Genomic DNA, 19,001 nt, shown 5'->3' on the forward strand with positions numbered 1-19,001 from the left:
TTTTCCACAAAGTGACCATCCTTGCTTCTGAACAACTGAGCCTTTCAAGGTTGCCCCATTTATACCCAATTATAATACTTTTGTTTTTGAGCGTTTCACAAAGCTATCTTTTGTTGCCCATGTCCCGATTTTTTCAGAACATGTTGCAGGCATTAAATTCAAAATGAGTATATATTTACAAAAAACAAGGATTTGCAAATCATTGCAATCTGTTTTTATTAAGGTTTTACACAATGTCCTAACTTTTTGGAATTCCGTTTGGAGCTTTGCTGTTATTTAATGAAGACCCTGATTAGCCCTCTTCAGTTCATGAATGATGTTGGCCTCTTTTGGATCCTCCATTCACGTGGAGGCATGCGAGAAAAACAAAGTTTGCTTCATAAATTCAAGGTAACATACGGTAAGTAAGTTAATGATGTACGTTCATTTTGCGAGTGAAGTAAACCCACTCGCCCACACTTTTCCAACTTAGGAAACTGACAAAGGTTAGCAAGCTAGGCTTGCACTTCCACCTCCTCAGTGGAAGCTAGTTAGCCTTGTTAGCAAGCTTCCACTTTTTAAGTTAAGTTTCATACAAATCTACCACAACAATGGGTCATCACAGATGCTAAATGTTACAGGAAAGAGACAGACATCGTAACGGTATATAACTGCGCTATGTGGAACTACTACAAATGGAAAATTCTATTTACACACATAGGCAATACAGTATGATGTGGTCCATTCAGTCGTGCACCATGGAAGATGACAGTACTTCTTTTAGTGTGTCAGCTCTCAGATGTCAGTCAGCTGTGAAGGGAAGCACCTGCGAAGAGAAGGTTAGATGCTGTTTCCACAAGTGTGTCCAAAAATATATTTAAAAAAATCTGCAGTACCATTATAGCGTATTTACTGTATTTACTCACACAAAATGTTAAATTCAGTCACTTTCTGGAAGTGGTCAGTATCGCTACGAGAGAAAATGCTACAATTTCACAACATACAGAGCTCAAAATACATCCCCGTGCTGTGCTGTGATTGAGCAACTCTACATGATTGCCATCTGCAGATCAATAGAGGACAAGTGTTGCCCTGGACTCCCTCACTTCAGACCAATCACCACAGACAGCTAAGGTCAACCGCGGGCAGTCTAAATGGACGAAACAAGAGGAAATCCACTCGAATGAGACTGCAGCAGCTGACTCAAGTAAAGAAAGTTTCCTCTGGAGCAAGTTCACTGTCATCACTTCCTCCTTGTCTTGAGATGCTGTTTCTTTCTTTAGACATGTAGGAAAATCTTGAGCTCAGCAAAAACTAAATGTGGTGCTCTCATTTCCTTCCAGATTGGCTGCACCGGTGGAATGGGACTGGAATAGCGACTGTTTGCTTTGGTGGTTTGAAAATCTGTATCATAATAGTCCCCAGAGGAGGGGAGGCATGCTATGTATGCAGTACAAAAACGTTGAACAACCGCTGAGAAGATTCATTTTGATTTACAGCAGATGTACAGTTAATCAGCATTTCAGTGTTTCCAGCATGTAAAATGTTTCTTTGGCTTTCAATTTAACACACTTAACACACAGTACCTTTCACCTCCTGTGGTGTGTGGCTGCTAACAGGGCTGTTCTGTGGGAAGTCTTCCCTGTGAGATGTGGCGATAGCTGAGAGAGTTGTTGGAGCCAGATGTAATCACACAGCCATCGTGTCTACTGTGTGACCATAAATCATTGAAACCATCTGAGCATTGTGATCACACCAGGCTTCACATGTGGATCTAGTTCGGCGGCGGTGGTACAACGGGCAACCAGGACACTCGTTCTCACAGGGGGTGGTGGGAAGGGACTGTAGCGTAGTTGTTCTGTGATTGTGACTCCTTGATGCAGGTTCGTTCCCCATCATGCTCTGCTTTGGAATGTAGAATGGCGGTGGTTGGGATGGAGGCCACCATGGGATTGTCTCTGTGGTCTGCCGCAGCGGGAGAGACAGAGAAACATTGGGAAACATGAGTTGGCAAGATCAACACATCTTTAGGGGTGGCTGCTCTGCCTCCAGCTTCTGATCCAAGTGGACAAACAGCTCTTTGACGGGATTTCGACACAATCGCCACTCTGCATTATGAAAAAGCATATTTCACAGCACAGCTCGGGTGATTCCTGTGGGGGGAAATTGATTGAAATCCATATTCGAAAGATCACTCAACCAGTGACACATTTTGACCCACAAAAGCAAATCCCACCATCCTCTCATCGGGCCATCTTTTATTTTCTCCATCCTGTAATTTCAATCAATCATCCTCCCACATCTTTCTCCTTCTCATCCCTTCATCCTGCTGCTCTAGCCCCTCCCCCCAGCCAAGTTGCTTTGTCCTGAACCCCGTAGATAACAATTGAATTAAATTGGTAGCTCTTGTCTCTAAGCTCTGGGACTGTTTGCTGTCTTTGGGATGTATGGTATGTAGCTAACCCTCTAACCCTATCTGCTTTCTGATCCTCTCCCTGCTCTGTCAGTCAAGCCTGCAGAGGTCAGAGGGTTCAGATAGCGCTCAGCAGCATCATCCATTACCTCACTGCTGGCTGCCGGGCTTAGAGCACGATCAATGGACCGTACACACACACACAAATACGCATACACATCGGTGTATGCACACACACTCACACATGCACAGAGAAGCTAAAACACTCCTCAGACCACCTAATTACGGCCTCAATGCAACCTAATGAAACACACATGCATCAAAGCACTAATATATGCAAATGAGCAGCAAAGACATATCCGACCTCCTTTTGGAGGAGACGCGCTGCCAAACAATGCCTCTTAAAGCTTTCTGCTTTGTCTTGACCCGTCATACAGTAGATGATGAGTAGACAGTGGGCCCTGTCTGTGTGTAATGGGATGAATAAGTCTGTCTGCGCTTCAATGAATATTGCTGTCTCTTTACACAAAGTACACTGGGATGATTCCTCCTGTTTAACAACAGCAAGGGAACACCTTGATACCGTGGTGTAACAAGCATTAAAGGGAAATACCCTGCAGTTCACAGTGGGCAGATGTTGTTTCTCTTGTCTGGGGCAGCAGAGTCAGCACTGTATGCATTTGTTAACATAACACTTTCCTTGAGAATCTAAGCCTATGACATACACCGATGTTTCTTCACTGATTATGATATTTAATATATGACCTACATGCCTCTATATCACTGTTGTTGCCACATGTTACCTGTAAGATATGAGTTTACAACATACATGAGATATTCATAGTAAAATGTATATACTGTATGTTCATCTATTAAAATATCTATATGAAGTATTTTTATACAATATTATATGTTGCAACCATATACATGAATGATACATTTATCATTTATATATGCATGTTGATGAAAACAACATATATTCAGTAATTCATTGTGTTTAGTTTAGTTCAGTTTATATTTGTTTTTATTATTAATTTTTGACATACATGTCTAGTTATGTATGTGTACATAACATATATATCCACCATATAAGCATATATTTCATATGTACAAGTATATTTAAATGAAGAAATATCTATGATCAATTTTTATACAGTATTATGCAGAGATGGAACCAAGTCACACATGTGCAAGTCTTAAGTAAGTCTCAAGTCTTAACCTTCAAGTCTCAAGTAAGTCCCAAGTCATTTTTTCTTGGGCAAGTCAAGTCAAGTCAAGTCACCGTATTATTGTAATTTTACCTGCAGCATCTGATCTTAATAAAGTGAAAAGACAAGATATAAGTAACTGTCAGTAAACATTGACTTCATCGCTGCAATGTTTACTTTGCAGGGACGACCCCCATGCGTGCGCGCGTGCACACATACACACACACACACACACACACACACACACACACACTAATCAAGGCAGCGGCCAAAATCACCCATTTAGCTCATTTAACCCTGTGTTGCTCGTTCATAAAACGTACAACCGGTCTTGTGATGAACCGGTCGGAATGTTCGCTCTCATGTTTTCTGGGGTTAATGTTAACAAATAAATTAAAAAACAGGTTCCACCACACCGACCCACCCCCCCACCCCACCTCCGTATCGTATCAAGCTAACGTTAGCTAACTACCGACTAACCAGATAATATTAGCTAATTGACAAGCACTTACTGGGCAGAATGGCTCTTCAAATGACGAACAAAGTTTGAAGTTGTCGCCTGGCTGTCCGAGATGTTTATGCCGCATGTCTTGCACTGTGCTGTTCGTCTTTTGCCGTAATAATGGTAATTCCGAAAGCCGAAGACGATGACTCTCGGTACCCCTCCCGCTGACATGTTGATGCCTATCTGATATAAGAGGGCCTGTTTCTCCAATAAACACGTAAGGTACGTAGAGAGGGCATGACTGATTGACAGGGTAGTGATCCAATCATGACAACGCCATTCTCAGCCTGCGCTCCTACCGGGTAATCGACATTATTTTTTAAATTAATTTATTAATTTTATATTCTAACCGAAAACATGATGTGAATAACACTCAAGTCATTCAAGTCATCGTGTCTCAAGTCAAGTCAAGTCCCGAGTCTTTAACTTCCAAGTCCGAGTCAAGTCCAAGTCTTTTATTTTTTGTCATGTCAAGTCACAAGTCATCAAAACAGCGACTCGAGTTGACTCGAGTCCAAGTCACAATGACTTGAGTCCCCATCTCTGGTATTATGTGTTGTGACCATATATGTTAGTGGTATATATTTAATTTAAATATGCAAGTTTATGAAAAAAAAACATACATACAACAATCCTATGTGCTTATAATTGGTTTTTTTTTATTACTTTTTAATATGCATTTCTATTTTTTATATTTATATTAATGGGCTTTTGGATGGATATATATGTACATAAAATCTATATCTACAATACAAGCATATATTTTATATATACATATACTAAAAATATCTGAATATTTTATATATATTTTACATATTTTTGCATGTTGCAATCAAAGATTCTGTGTGCTTATGTTTATAAATATTTAATATACATCTTAACTTTTTATTTAGACATATAATCAACCTATATTCTACTTCACTTTAAAACTATTTTATATTTGCCATACATTCACATGACAGCTAGAGAGCTCAGCAGGTTAGAACACCCGGGTACTGGGGACTGACTGAGTGATTTTTCCCTCTTTGAATATAATGTAAAATACTGTGTTAAGAACTCTGATGAGATAAATTACAGTACAATTATTCATTTCTTGCGGAGAAAGAGGCGAATCTGAGAGGAATTTTTAAGGTTTGAGAAAATTACGTTATGGATTGTGCAAAATATGCTGCGAGACAGTGCAGAATAATGTTGCTGATATTTTGTACATTCATTTGGTTTCAGACATCTGTTATCGTTCCCTGAAAATGAACCTGTGGCTGTCACAGTTTCACTGAAATATTTTCCGATTCATAGCGGGGACAAGGCGGCTGCAGAATATATTCACTAACAGAAGCCAATCTGTCTGGGGCAAAAGCAAAAACATATATCATGGCTGAAGTTTGGTGGCATCAGAGTGGACTATGATTAATAGCATTTCAAGAGAGAAAAATAGTGCATTAAAAAGGTTCCTTTGAATATGTTACTGAGCTGAAGAGAAAGTGTGGACCTTCTATACATATTTAAGGAGGATATCTCAGGACAGACATAAAATATCAACACTGAATGTGATACTCTGGGCCAAAGTGTCGCTTCCACTCAATTTTTATTCACAATCTAAGTATCATTAGCTCCTGATTTACAGAGCAGCTCATTACACAGTCAGCAGCTGGAACTGCCTCCTAGGTGCACTCTGTGAGTAAAGAAGTGAAGCTGCAATGGTATCTGAAATGAGCAAGCTCAGAAAAGAAATGGAAATTGTCATGTTGAAGTCATTTGATTCAAAACATTTACTGCGTCGCAATAAAACTTTTATTGGGGAAACTATTTTGGAGCCTTTTATGTAAAAAAAATCTAATGACACAATCCCTAAGTTTCGCAGTCATTAAACAAATATAGGAAACAAAAAGATGGAAACACAAACGTCTCAGCAGAAGAAAACAATTACCAAAGTGATTATGGTCACCAGCTCATCAGGCATCATATATCTGTTCATTAAAAATAAGGCTACAGCAGCTGGTTAGCTTAGCTTAGCAATAGACTGGGAGCAGGAGGAAACAGCTAGCCTACCAGCACCTCTGAGGCTCACTTACATCATGTTTTTTTAATCCATACAGAATCCACATCAACTGTAAAAACAACAATTAGCTATTTTATGGGGATTGTGTCTGACTATTTCTTGGCATGAAGCAGTTGCTGGACAACCAGCAGAAACAGGAGAAGTCCTAGTAGTAGCCTGGCCAAGGTAAGTTTTAAATGGGGAGGGGGGTTGGGGTCCTCCCCCAAGAAATTTTAAGTGCCAAACACTTACTTTCCTGCATTCTGGTGAATTTTTCTGCATCAGTTTTGCCTTTACTGTATTACTTTATGGTGGAAATGTCTTTCATTTCATTAAAGTGAAAGTCCTCTCCTGCTATCATGGTTTTATTACAAGGGACATGAGGGAGACATTCGCCCTGTGGCGACCCCTGCCCCCCATCCACGAAATCTACGCCTCTTAGTCCACCACATAACCCCACATAAAAATGAAATCATCCTGTCATCTAATTCTCCACCAGAAAGAAAATAAGCATATTTCCTGTTATTTCAAACTTTTCCTTTAACTCTATGTTGAATGTATTAAAGTATGCATTTGTAGAAAAGAGCCTACATATCAGTATGAAAACACAAACACACACACACACACACACACACACACACACAGACTTATATAAAGCTCATAGCCATATTTTATGAGGTGACTTATCTAAAGATGATTGTCCCCGAGTGATCTGAAAATGATTAGTTAATGGCAGGAAAATTAGAAGATTATACTTGTAGTTCCCCATAGGATGGGCTCAGGAGGTCTGTATGGAAACATGTGATATGCTATCTTTATATTGGCTTCATTACTATTTATTTATTGCACCCTATTAATTCTCACTCATTTATCACATCACATGCCCCCCCACCACTACCACCAGAGCCAAAGCTTTGGCTGTCCTCCATTCTGAGGCCTAATCTTAATTGGAAACTGCTGTATGAGAGATTGGAGTATGAAATAAATAGAGGGAGAAGAAAGGAGGGAGGGGGGAGACAGACAGAGAAAGGAGACAGACAGAGGGATGACAACATAATATATCAAATATGAGAATATCCGTTAAAACCAGACAAGCAGCAAATCACTCGTACTCCACTACTCTCTGTTCTCAACCGCTCTATTATTCAGCGAGGGTACAGCTGCGTCCTGTGACTGCATCACATATTTTATAGATGGAGGCCCGGTAGTGTACGTGTGTGAATGCACATAAAGAGTGGGAAGGTCAAAGGTCGTCCAGTCACTAAAGGTCAGAGAGGAAGCCCTGTTTCTCGATGTGATGGGGGCTTGCACCGGGGCGAACCTGATTAGGTGCTGAATGCTCAGACAGACAGCAACGTAAACAGAGATTAGAACAGGGAGAGAGACCCCCAGCATGTCTGCAGCAAACTAAGGGGAAGGGCAGTGGCCACAGACACCATGACGGGTACAGAGGTCTGGAATGTCAGCACATATTCAAGGGCACTGGATGAGGATGTTAACATTATTCCACTTGGCTGGTTTATAGGCTTCTTACAGATATTTCTTAAACCTGCACTTTGGGGCAGCAAAAACAAGCTTTGACCTCAACACTGTGTTAAAGAAACAGTTATTAACACATCTGGCAAATATGGAACAACATTAGCATTTTTTAGGGTTTTTTGTGCTGTAAACACTGCCAGCTGAAGCACAAACAGTGCTATGTAAATGGAGAGAGTAAACTAACCACCAATAACGTCAACTGGAAAACCAAAACAATGAGCTGAAAGGAAAAAATGTTCCACAGATCCAAGGGGAACTACAGAGTCCAGTGATCACTCTGTGTCGTTTAATGTTTAATTTTGTGACAGCCATCAAATGTAAAGATGAATTTGGAAAAACATGTACGTTGAAAGATTAATAATAATCAAACTTAGGTGCCAAGTTGAACACTGTCCAAAACCAATATGATGTTCAGTATAGTTTCACTTACCAGTCTGTAAAACTTGTGATGACACCTGCTTAACCTGAAGGAGCTCCTAACTCAAACCTTTCGCTGAGAGAGAGTTTAAATGCCCCGTGATGGCCCTTCCCTAAGAGGAATAAATTCATTTAGGGACTATTTTGCAAGAAACCATGTGTACATTCATTGTTTAATGATATAGGTGTGTCAAATACAGTTCATAGGAAAAAGTCTTGAGGGCAGCTTTAGAGCATCATCTCACACATAAATGAGCCTTTTATTAGGGTGTGACAGTATCACACAGCCTCAACATGACGTGCCCTATCTAAACTCCGTGTGCAATGATGTGTGTGTTAGGGAGGGGTCTCCTCAATCTTCTGTTTCATATTACCCTCAGACCTTTTATGAGATCATGCCTCAGCCGTACCGTAGATATGATCATGACTGACAGATTCTGTTGCGCAAAAAGGAAAACAGCGTTTAAGATCCATGTTTTTAAATCAAACTATTATTCCATTTTACGAGCTTCGGCTCAGCTTAACAGCCACTGACATTCAATCACGCTCCCTTTAATGGAAGAGAGCTTGTGAGCTGGCTGACGCAGCCCCCCTTGGCCTGGCAAACGCACGCCACAGCAGCTTGTGTTAGCCGCCATCTGCTTTGAATTGTGAACAGTTGAGACAGGGCCGTGGTCAGGCGAGGCTTGGGTCTCATCTGGATCTAATAGGTGATAAGAGGAAACTTAACCATCCTGAAAAGCGCCTGAGGGCCTGATGCCAGAAATGGTCAGCTAGGGAGGGCAGGGGGGGAAACAGGGGTCACTTTCATAACACTGACGTATATCTGATGTGTTACTGTATGAGATTTTAATTAACAGGGATTTCCTCTTTAGCCTGCATTAAAAACACTGGTGACCAACAGTGCTGTAAGCTTATATAACTTTGCTCTGTATGTGCAGTATTGCCCTCCGCTCATCCCATTAACAAAGAGCTTACTGCAGGAAAAACAATATCACTGCTACAATAGAGTGAATACATCTGCAAATTAATTTGCTGTCTGGTTTATACAATAGATTCACAGTTTAAAAGCCGGCTAGAATAAACACTCTCCTCTTCCATTCAACAACAAGTTATCTGCCACTCTGTGCCAACTAATTTTCCCTTTTAATGGCCATTGCTTTGGAAATGAACAAATAAGCATCGGGGAACAGGGACAGTGGCCATTGCATAGTCTGCATCAGCGGGATATACTATTCATCAGTCAAAAAGTTCATCTCCATTAGTCAGCATTACCCTGCTGCCTCAGCTCAGTCCATAGAGTAATGGCCCATAGATACAGCCCATTCACAGTCATTACCAAAGGCAGCTCACCCAGGATCATGGTGCAATACCTCACTCTGTAGCTGGCAGTGTGCCACAGAGACAGATAGGCTCCCATCTGAGCCTGCCGGGCTACGTGTCACGTCACATCACAGTCATCATCTTCCTGACATTCATTCATACTTTGTGGAACGGCACAGACTTTGAGTTATGTGATTATATTGTAAATTTACAACAGATAAAAATCTATATACACTGCACATCAGAGGTGTGAATTCAAGTTACATAACTGCAACTCGAGTCATTTGATGACTTTAGGCTCTATTTGACAAGGTCAAAAACGTAGACATAGACACCAGTGACTCGTGACTTCACTTGGACTTGAGCCTTTTGATTTGAAAATACTTGTTCCCCCTCAGTCCAAAGATGAAAATAGTGTGTTATTTAAAAAGTTGGACAATCAGTTAATTTCCCTTAGTTTCATAAACAGACTAACGTTAACGCTATTCATGCCGAGCAAGTCGACAATGCAATCCACTTAGTTAGAACAATGTTGTATCAAGTTGCAGGAGAGAACCATGAAGAACTAATGTTCAGTTGCTGAGCACTGGATGGAAAAAATTATACCAAAAATAATTTTGTGCAACATTTGAAGCTGCAAAAAAAACAGTAAGTCATGGCTAGTATTAACATAGTTAGCAAGCTAATGCTTAGCTACTGATAGCTATGGAGCTTTTAACAAATTTGTATTAACAATTAAATGCACATTTTCAAAGGCATTCATTCATTCATTCATTCATTCATTCATCTTCTAACCGCTTCATCCTCTTGAGGGTCGCGGGGGGGCTGGAACCCTATCCCAGCTGACTTCAAAGGCATTCATTCATTCATTCAAGACTTGAGACTTACTTGTGACTCGCAAAACAATTTGGTTCCCCTTCTGCTGCACATCCATCCACATATATGGGTGTGTATGTGGATGGATGGGCAGTGCAGTAGGTCACAGTGTTGTTTCACAGGCTCCACTCCATCAGCCTGTGACCGTCAGAGAGCCCTGCTGTGACTGCTGCTGCGGCTGGGACAGAGGAGGAAAACATTCCTGACAGGTCAAAGGGCAAACGCCCCGCTTCCTGCATGATGGGATTGGAGCAGCGTGAAGGGGAAGAGGAGTCAGTGGGCGTGGATTGTGGACAGGAGGGACGTTGCTTAGATATTTGGCTCAGCTGTGACCATGTCCCTGTCTTTCACTCTTCTCCACCCATCCTGCCCTCACTCTTCTTTCTCCTGCTTGGAAAAATTAGCTGGGGTGAGCTGAAGGGTTCGGGTATTGTGAGTATCCTCTTTCTGCCTTCTGATCTCCCAGCAGCATCAATCACTCACAAGGTTTTTCCTCGACCCTATGAGTCCTGCTCCCTGGTCACTGTTTCTCACAGGGCCTCCCAGTGCCGTCCAATCCCCGGTGAGCTGCTGCGGATGGAGGTGATTTACTGGTGGCCCCTGTGTTTGTTTTCCCTTTCCCTGCTGTTGGTTCTGCTAAGCACCCTGCTTAGCTACTTAGCTGCCGAGAGGTGCCTTTTTGTGTGTGTGTGTGTGTGTGTGAATGTGTATATGTTTCAATGGCCTCCCACCCATGAGCAAGCCCATGGGTGTATGTCACTGACTTACAATAAGCATTAGTGTCCCCGAAATGGTCAAAGTGGGAGGTATTTCATGTTTTACTGAAATAGACTGTTTTAATAGAGGATCCATGAAGCGCGACAATTTTGATTTTGCTGACAAAGCTGCCTCACACACTCCGATGATAGACCTAAGGCTGTGCCTATGTATCAGCCATAGAGTGCCAGTGGTCTGTCAGAAGTGCTATTGTCATCATTTGACACACGCTGCCCTAAAAAAGCTTCCTGAGCAGGTGGCGAGGGCTTGGCCTCCATCAGAGGGGACATAAACACACACTCAAACCCACACACCCAGACATTGATATGAATGTAAGCACTCTATCTGTTGCACACAGAGATAAACAAAGCCACCGCTATCATTACCCAGTGTTCATCTAATTGGCCCCGTAGCCAGAGGGGAGGGGCTGTGGGGTCACGCTGCTCTTTCAGGCCGCCCATTACTCGCTCAGTTAAGCCCGGCGCCGCGTGGCGTGGCCCGGGGAGGCTGTGGATACACTTGTCATTGAGACAGCCTAATTAGAAGCAGCAGTCCAGCGCCTGACCCCTCTGACACCACCTGAGAGGCAGAGCTCAGACCCACCTGTTCCCTGTGGACACCTCAGCGAGAATTAACAGTCCTCACAAGGATCCTCTGTCTCACACTTTCTGCCTCACTGATATTAAGAAGGGTTGAAATCTGATGAATGCATTTTTACTGATGCAGCGCTGACATATTTGGTATCACCTCTTAATAAATCATACTTTACAAAGGCTGTATATCTAATGGACTTATTAATGCTCATGAATGATTTTAATGTTTTATAGATGAGTAAAAAAAGTCATTCATAAAAACAGTATTTGTCATGACTGGTTGTGTAACTTCCTCTGTTTTTCTTTGAGCTGTTTCATTCATATTAATCATTTATCAGGGAGTTGGGATTTGCTTCTTTTCTCAGTTTTGGTAAACTGAATATATTATATATTTGCTATATATATATTTGCTTTTTAGACTACTGGTCAGACAAAACAAAAATCTGAAGACGTCACCATGGACTCTGGAGATTTATGATGAGCATTTTTTTGAAAGGTTATTTTTTGGGCATTTGTAATAACAGTGAAGACAGGCAGGAATTATAGCTGCTACGCAGCAATGGTCGGGGCTGGGCAATTTTAGGCAAAATTAGGCAATTCTGAGCAACACACACACTAAAACAAAGCATATCACAACATAGAAGTTACTCTACTCTGCATATTGACTGATAGCTAAGCCAAATAAACAGGGAAAAGAGACAAGGGATAACAGGGAAAAGTGTTGATAAAGACTATTTGTCTCTCCGCAAAACTGCCTGGATCATAATTATTTTAACCTTGGTAGTCTCTAATTCACATAGCATGACGCCTGAACATAGGACTTTCACATTAGAATGTCCGTTCTGCCTTAGCTGAGGCCTGAACTCACAACTTCTGAGAGTGAGGTCTGTCTTCTATCTCACTGAGCTAACTGGCAAGCGACAGCTTCACACATTGACTAAGCCAAGCATCAGGGTGCCAGACAGTAGCCATCCATATCATGCCAAGATCCAAAGCTGTAGCACATATGGTTGATTTGTTATGAATTTTCAAAGTTTTGAAATTTAGAGGCTTGCTGTAGCGCCACCATCAGGACTATTGTCTTGTGTTTCCAGTTGAGGACATCTGGCATGGGACCGGACCTTTATGAAAAGTTTGGGTAGATTTCTCATACGGAAATGTTGCACGAGCTGAGGCTTGAACTCACAATCTTCAACACCAAAAACCATCCTCTATCTCACTGAGCTAATTGGCAAACAGAAATGTCACATGTAGCTTCACAAATTGACTAAGCCAGTCCTGTGTACAAGACAGCAGCTGTTAGTGTGTAAAGGCAGATTTCAAACGGCTGTCAAAAATTCTGTTATTAAGACAAAAATCCGAAAATACACAAATTGCATCTAGACAGCATGGAGATGTTGGTAATTTGTTTTTAACAATAATTTATTTGCTCCATAAGTGAAAAACTGATGTTTAAAAATGCCATTTTTGCATTGACTCCAATTGTTCGCATGAGAGCGAAATTCAAAATGCTGTAAAAAATTCAGTTTTTGTGATAAAATTTTGATATTTTCCAAACATCATCTACCATGACTCCAAAATTTTGTCATTTTTTTTAATGAACATTGAAAATGTATTTAGCAAGAATTTGCAAGTATATGTTTACAATACCGTTTACAGTCAAACATTTTGATGCACTGTAGGCTCAATTTTTGATAAATCAAAAATCTGTGTGGATCGTTTGTGTAGGACAGTCTGAAGATGCTCTGTAGCAAGTTTGGTGTCAATTGAGCAAAAATTGTGGGAGGAGATAGGTTTAATAAGTTTTACAGTTTTTGAAAAAAAAAAACAGAGTGATGAACTTCATAATTTTTAATAGGTTTAAATGTACAAAAGTTTCTTCAGTATTGGGGCTACATTTTGTTGAAAGTTGCAAATCTGTAGCACATATGGTTGATTTGTTGTGAATTTTCAAAATTTTGAACTTTAGAAGCTTGCTGTAGCGCCACCATCAGGACTATTGTCCTGTTTTTGCAGCTGAGGCAATCTGGCATGGGACTGGACCTTTGTGCAAATTTTGGTGATTTTTCACACATGGAAAGTAGGATTTCCTCAGAAGAAGAAGAAAGAAGAAGAACATGTAGGATAACAATAGGGTCCTGGCAGCTTAGGCTGCCCGGCCCCTAATTATGAGGAAAGGGAGTAAGGGAATGAAGTGCATATGATGAGCTACTCTTAAGGGTTTTTAATTTTTTTATTTCATAAGCCATCTGACCAACACTTAAACATTAGGCCACATCCATATACCAATATGTTTTGTTTTAAATACACGGCTTAAGCATTTCAGAAACAGTGACTTTTGAAAAATTCAAGATAGCATTTTAGTCTGGACAGGCGAAAAATGGAGACTAATAAACCCATGTTCACTTCCTGATCTGGTCTCATCGGTCATAATGTGTCCTTCCCTGATTCCTCACACCCTTATCACGTGACCCCAAATTAATTACAGGTGTTGCTAACCTTGTCAATGTTAGTAGACGTTGTGCAGTTAAAATGTATGATCTTACATGGTCACCATTACTGTTCTTCCTCCAGTCTGCTACCTGTTGGCACGCACATGCCTGATGTATGTGAGTGGCCATGTGATATGCTAAGGCATGTGCCAGGTTTACACTGAACCCAGAAGTGCCCCGATTTGTTAATTGTTGCACAGCTACGCGTCAGCAGTCGTCTGCCCGTTCACACCAGGAGCACATTTCTTTGCACCCATCAGCAAGCGACTCTGCTCTCTGCCCTGTTTAAATCACATGTAGAGCTCTGCATCGATGTCTCTGTCTGCTGTGTGTGTGTGTGTGTGTGTGTGTGTGTGTGTGTGGCTCTGCTCGTCTGTCTCTGTTTAGACACAATTGACAAATATTTGGAAGCATGGGATGCATATTGTATTATAGTAAGATCATTTATATCATATCTAATATATCTTTTATATCTTTCAAAATATATTATCAGTGTGTTTTCATGCCAGTTTCACTTGCAGAAAATATAGTCCAGATACCGAAACTATTGCTGCGGATCACAAGCCGGTCAGGGGGCTGGGTGCCATGCCGCGTCAAGTGCAAACAGCCCAATCATTTGGCATAGGCGTCAAAAGCAAGCAGGCAGCCTTTCGTGGCGCTTCAGCCTCCAGTGTGAACCCGACATGTATGTGGACATAGTCTTAGAAATTAAGTGATTATGGATTCTGCAATGACCAGCCAGATCTGCAAAAAAAAAAAAAAAACAACCTTCAGTCAACCAAAAATGTGAAAAATCTAAATTAATATATTAAAATCATTTTATTATTTCTCAATCGACAATCTCAGACAATTGGCAGTTCAAATGCATCTTTTGGCAAATCCTCCCCACACACACTGCACACATTATGCAACCGGGGGGGTAGTGCAGGGCCAGCCATGAGCCAACAGCATTCATTGACCAGTTTTGGAATTTGGTGTCTTTGCTCAAGGACACCTCTGCAGTGCCCAGGAGGCGAACTATTCCAGCTGCCAGTCCACACTCCATGCTTGGTCTGTACAGGCAGCCTGCTGGACAAAGCTGTTGCTGCCCCGAAAATGCTGATATTAAGTCCACTGTTGTGATAACAATACTTTGATTTAAGTAGAAATTGAAGGTTTATTCTATTTCATTTTAACCATCTTCTTTCATTTTTAAATTTTAACCTTTATGTCAACATGGAAGAGGATGCTCAGAAAAAATGAGACTTTAAACTAGGCCATCTTCTAAGAGCTACTATGTTGTGGTGAGTTTGTTTTACTAGTTGATTAAAGTTGAGTTCTCCGATGAAACAGACAAAAAACAAAAGAAGTTGTGTTATGAATATTCCTGCATGATGCATTTAAGAGCTACAAAGAAAGTATGCCCTATTACAAAGCAGTAATATAAACTAAACTGGTGTCAAACTCAGGTGCTGGCATATGGGGTGGAGAGCAGAAGAGAAGAGTGCTGTGATTGCTGCACAAATCCACTCCCACTCTGAACATGAAGCTCTTCTGTCAGACACAACAGCCAGGCAACAGACTCCACTCTATTTTGCATCGCAGCATTGTTTTTTAAAAGCCTGGGCCGCAGCTAGGCTTTGATTCCCTGACGGCAGACACTACATTATATGGGGCACGGACGGTCAAACTAGCTCCCGCCGTATAGAGCTGCACTCCGAGGACTGCCAATTACTGATGCATGAGTCATTTCTAAAGGAGCACTTTGAAATAATGCCAAACATGAGAAACTTTCCCCTGCTCGGCGGAGCGCACTCGATGCAGAGGCACTGATGCATGTGGGGGTAAAGTTGTCTCTGTTTTTGGGTTGGCTGGATGAGACACAGGAAGTAGGGGCTGGCTCTGGCACCGAGTCAGCTTTGTGTAAACGTTGCAACGTGCGCTCACATGCCAGCAGTCAAACATACATTCCAGTGTTAAGAGGAATGCAAACATGAAAACACACTTATCATGCTGATGCATATGAAGCACTCATGTGCGAACTCAATCTACATAATGTCCCTAAAGACCTGGGTATATTGTCTCTGTTTGTCACTCTTCCTTCCTCCTTCATTCATCACCCTCTTACAATCACACAGATGAGAAAAAAAACTCTCACTCTGTGACTTCATGGGGACATTTGAGGTCTCACCTCCTCCACAATCCTTTGCTTTGCATCATCACTTGCCTCTTCTAAATAAAGGAAGCATAGGGGGTGGACACAAAGAAAGGTGTCAGTTTGTGTTATACACATAAACAGAGCACTTCTGAATTAGACGCAGAGGTAAAAAAAGGGTCAGCTATGTAGCAGGGGGAACAGAAGGAGGTAAACCTGGGAAAAGCCAAAGAGTATGGCAACTTAATTGCACTGTCATCTCGCTCTCCTCTCCTTTTCACCACTCTGATGTGGCTTTATATCGAAGATGGGGGGTGGGGGGTGGGGGACGACACACACTCTGTCTGCCCCCTCTGCTCTCTCTTTCTCCCTTTCCTTTTGCGTCTGTCTGCTCCACAGATGCTGCTCCGCTTGATGTGATGTGACATTTATTAAAGTCCAGCCTTCAGGACTGGTTGATGGAAGGAGAGACGGTAAGATGAAGTGGGAGGGAGGAAGAAGAGGAGGAGGAAGGTGGCCAAACAGCCAATCTTTTCTTGTGTTTCTAAAAAGGGTGAGGAAGAGGAAGGGCTGATGAAGGAAAGGGGAGCAGCACTGGCGTCAGATTTGAATCTGAAAAAAAGATGAGGAGAAAGAAAAAGAGGGGTGATGGCATTAAGATAATAAGACCGAAATGGAGGAAGAGGGGGAAAAGACATCTAATTCTTATACATAAAAAGCTCGGGGCTGAAGCTGGAGGTGTGTTTAAGCCTCCTTGCGTTATTGATGAGCCTGTCAAGGCCACTCTTCATCAGGCAGTGGGAAGCAAGAGGAGGGAGGGATGAAGGGGAGGGTTAAGGATGGAGACGGAAAGAGGGAGGAGTGAGGTGAGAGGACGGGTTCGACTCCAGGTCTGCTGAGCCTTAAAGCGGTTTCCCCAGTAGCAGTGAGTAATGAACAGAGACAGGGAAGAAGAGGGGAAAGGGACAGACGAGTGGAAGCCAGACTAAAAGATGGAGGGAGAGGAGATTAAAATGAGAAAATAATAGTCGCGTTGAGGGATTTGAAAATAACTGAGATAAAATCTGATGTGGCAGCTCCTGGTCATAGTCTTTAATGTGGCTGAGACGATTTTATGCCCTGGGCACCTCAGCCATGTAATGTTATAGATTCTTTTCTACACATGTCATTTCTTTTTATGTGCAAACTCATTTATAAGCATCTCCATGAGCTGAATAACTTGGGCTACATCCCTGTGATTTTCTGCTATCTGGGGTTTATGTTCAAGCCAAGATGGAGTGTGACTCCACCAACACTCGCCACAGAAAACTGAGTCATCCCTTCAGCCAGTTGGCTCGTCCTGGATGACCGAGAGGAGCGGCAGTCCGGCAATCTGCCTGTCGGATTCAAACATGACCGTGATTATTTCTCCTCAGCGCAATCCAATTCTGTGGCGTGCAACTGGGAAATATGTGACCTATTTTTTTTTTGTTTTGTTTTACCCCCCACATACATCCCTCTCCCCACCCCCCTCTCTCCCTCTTCTTTAGCTTGATATTTAGGTCATGAGGGGACAGGGTTTTCCAGGCAGAGGCCGAGAGCTTACTGTCCACTTGCTCCCCAGCCCCCGATATGTAATTGAAAACATACAAATGGATTAGCTGGAGAGAGTTCAATGCCAGTGGGTCTGTTGGGTTTGGAGTGGTGGATTCGGACCCTCTAATACGGCAGGGGGGGGGGGGGAGGAGGGGAGGGGAGGATGATGGACAGATCCAGGGATTTAGGTCCTTGTGAGACCAGTATTAAAATCAACATGCCCTCAGAGGAAAACATGCAAACACACTGAAGCAGATAGTGGAAAGGATGCACACACATGCCCGCCTGCTCAAATATGATCTTTATACTGGCTAGTGGCAATCATACGAGCTCTCACACACACAAACCTCACCACATGCTTAACCTTGAAGAGGATATAGGATACTTCTGGTTTATTGCAAGTTGTTTTTTTGTAGTTTAGGCCATAATTCCTGTAGGTAATAACAATATTGTACTTGCCAAAGTAATTACTGAGACAGGGGAACACAGCAAAGACTGATGGGGAAAGGAACACGAGCTGTCAGGCAATTGGACAGGTTTTAAACGAGCTCCCAGGTTAGCTAAAATTACACTGAGAAGAAAAAAAAAAGAACAGCAAACTTGAACATTTTGTTTTGGACTTCCTGGATTAACTTGAACCTACCATACATACTGCTGTGCCTGTGCAATGAGGGATATTACCAACATAACAGATGTGCTCACTTTGGGCTTTATCTCTAATGGAAGTAGTTTGGATGATCCTTACATCCTTTCTGACTGTATAAACCACTTTGCTTCTTAACCCCAAGTCATTATGGCACTTCTTGTCTAGCCCCTTTTCCACCATATCTCTTTAAGAAATGTTAATAGACATTTTGGAAAACATGCTGTAGAGTTAGATGAGATGATTGATGTCTTTTAAAGGAATACTTCACCCACAAACCTACCATTATTATATAAATTACTTACTGCATGTTACATTGAATTTGAGAAGAAAACCTTGATTTCCTTATGCCCCCACAGTGAATGGAGAATCCAAAAAGGCCAGCCTGTCATTTGCTCAGTATTTTTCAAACATATGCATTTTCACTAAAGCCTTGAAATATGAAATATTTCTACCTAGACGTGTGCATTTGAGCTCTGCTTGAGCAGAGTTAAAAACATACAGGCTGCT

General features: G+C 41.8%; 1 long non-coding RNA gene across 1 annotated transcript; it reads right to left on the reverse strand.

The window, feature by feature from the left end:
• Window positions 1-222: 222 nt before the first annotated feature.
• On the reverse strand, window positions 223-10,601 carry LOC126400929 (uncharacterized). Its single transcript, XR_007571021.1, has 3 exons — window positions 10,311-10,601; window positions 1,566-1,944; window positions 223-805 (listed from the first exon to the last, which is right to left on the reverse strand). It is a non-coding gene; the product is annotated as an uncharacterized LOC126400929 (long non-coding RNA).
• Window positions 10,602-19,001: the final 8,400 nt, after the last annotated feature.

The sequence above is a fragment of the Epinephelus moara genome, chromosome 14 (assembly GCF_006386435.1).
Source record: "Epinephelus moara isolate mb chromosome 14, YSFRI_EMoa_1.0, whole genome shotgun sequence".
Lineage (NCBI taxonomy): Eukaryota > Metazoa > Chordata > Actinopteri > Perciformes > Serranidae > Epinephelus > Epinephelus moara.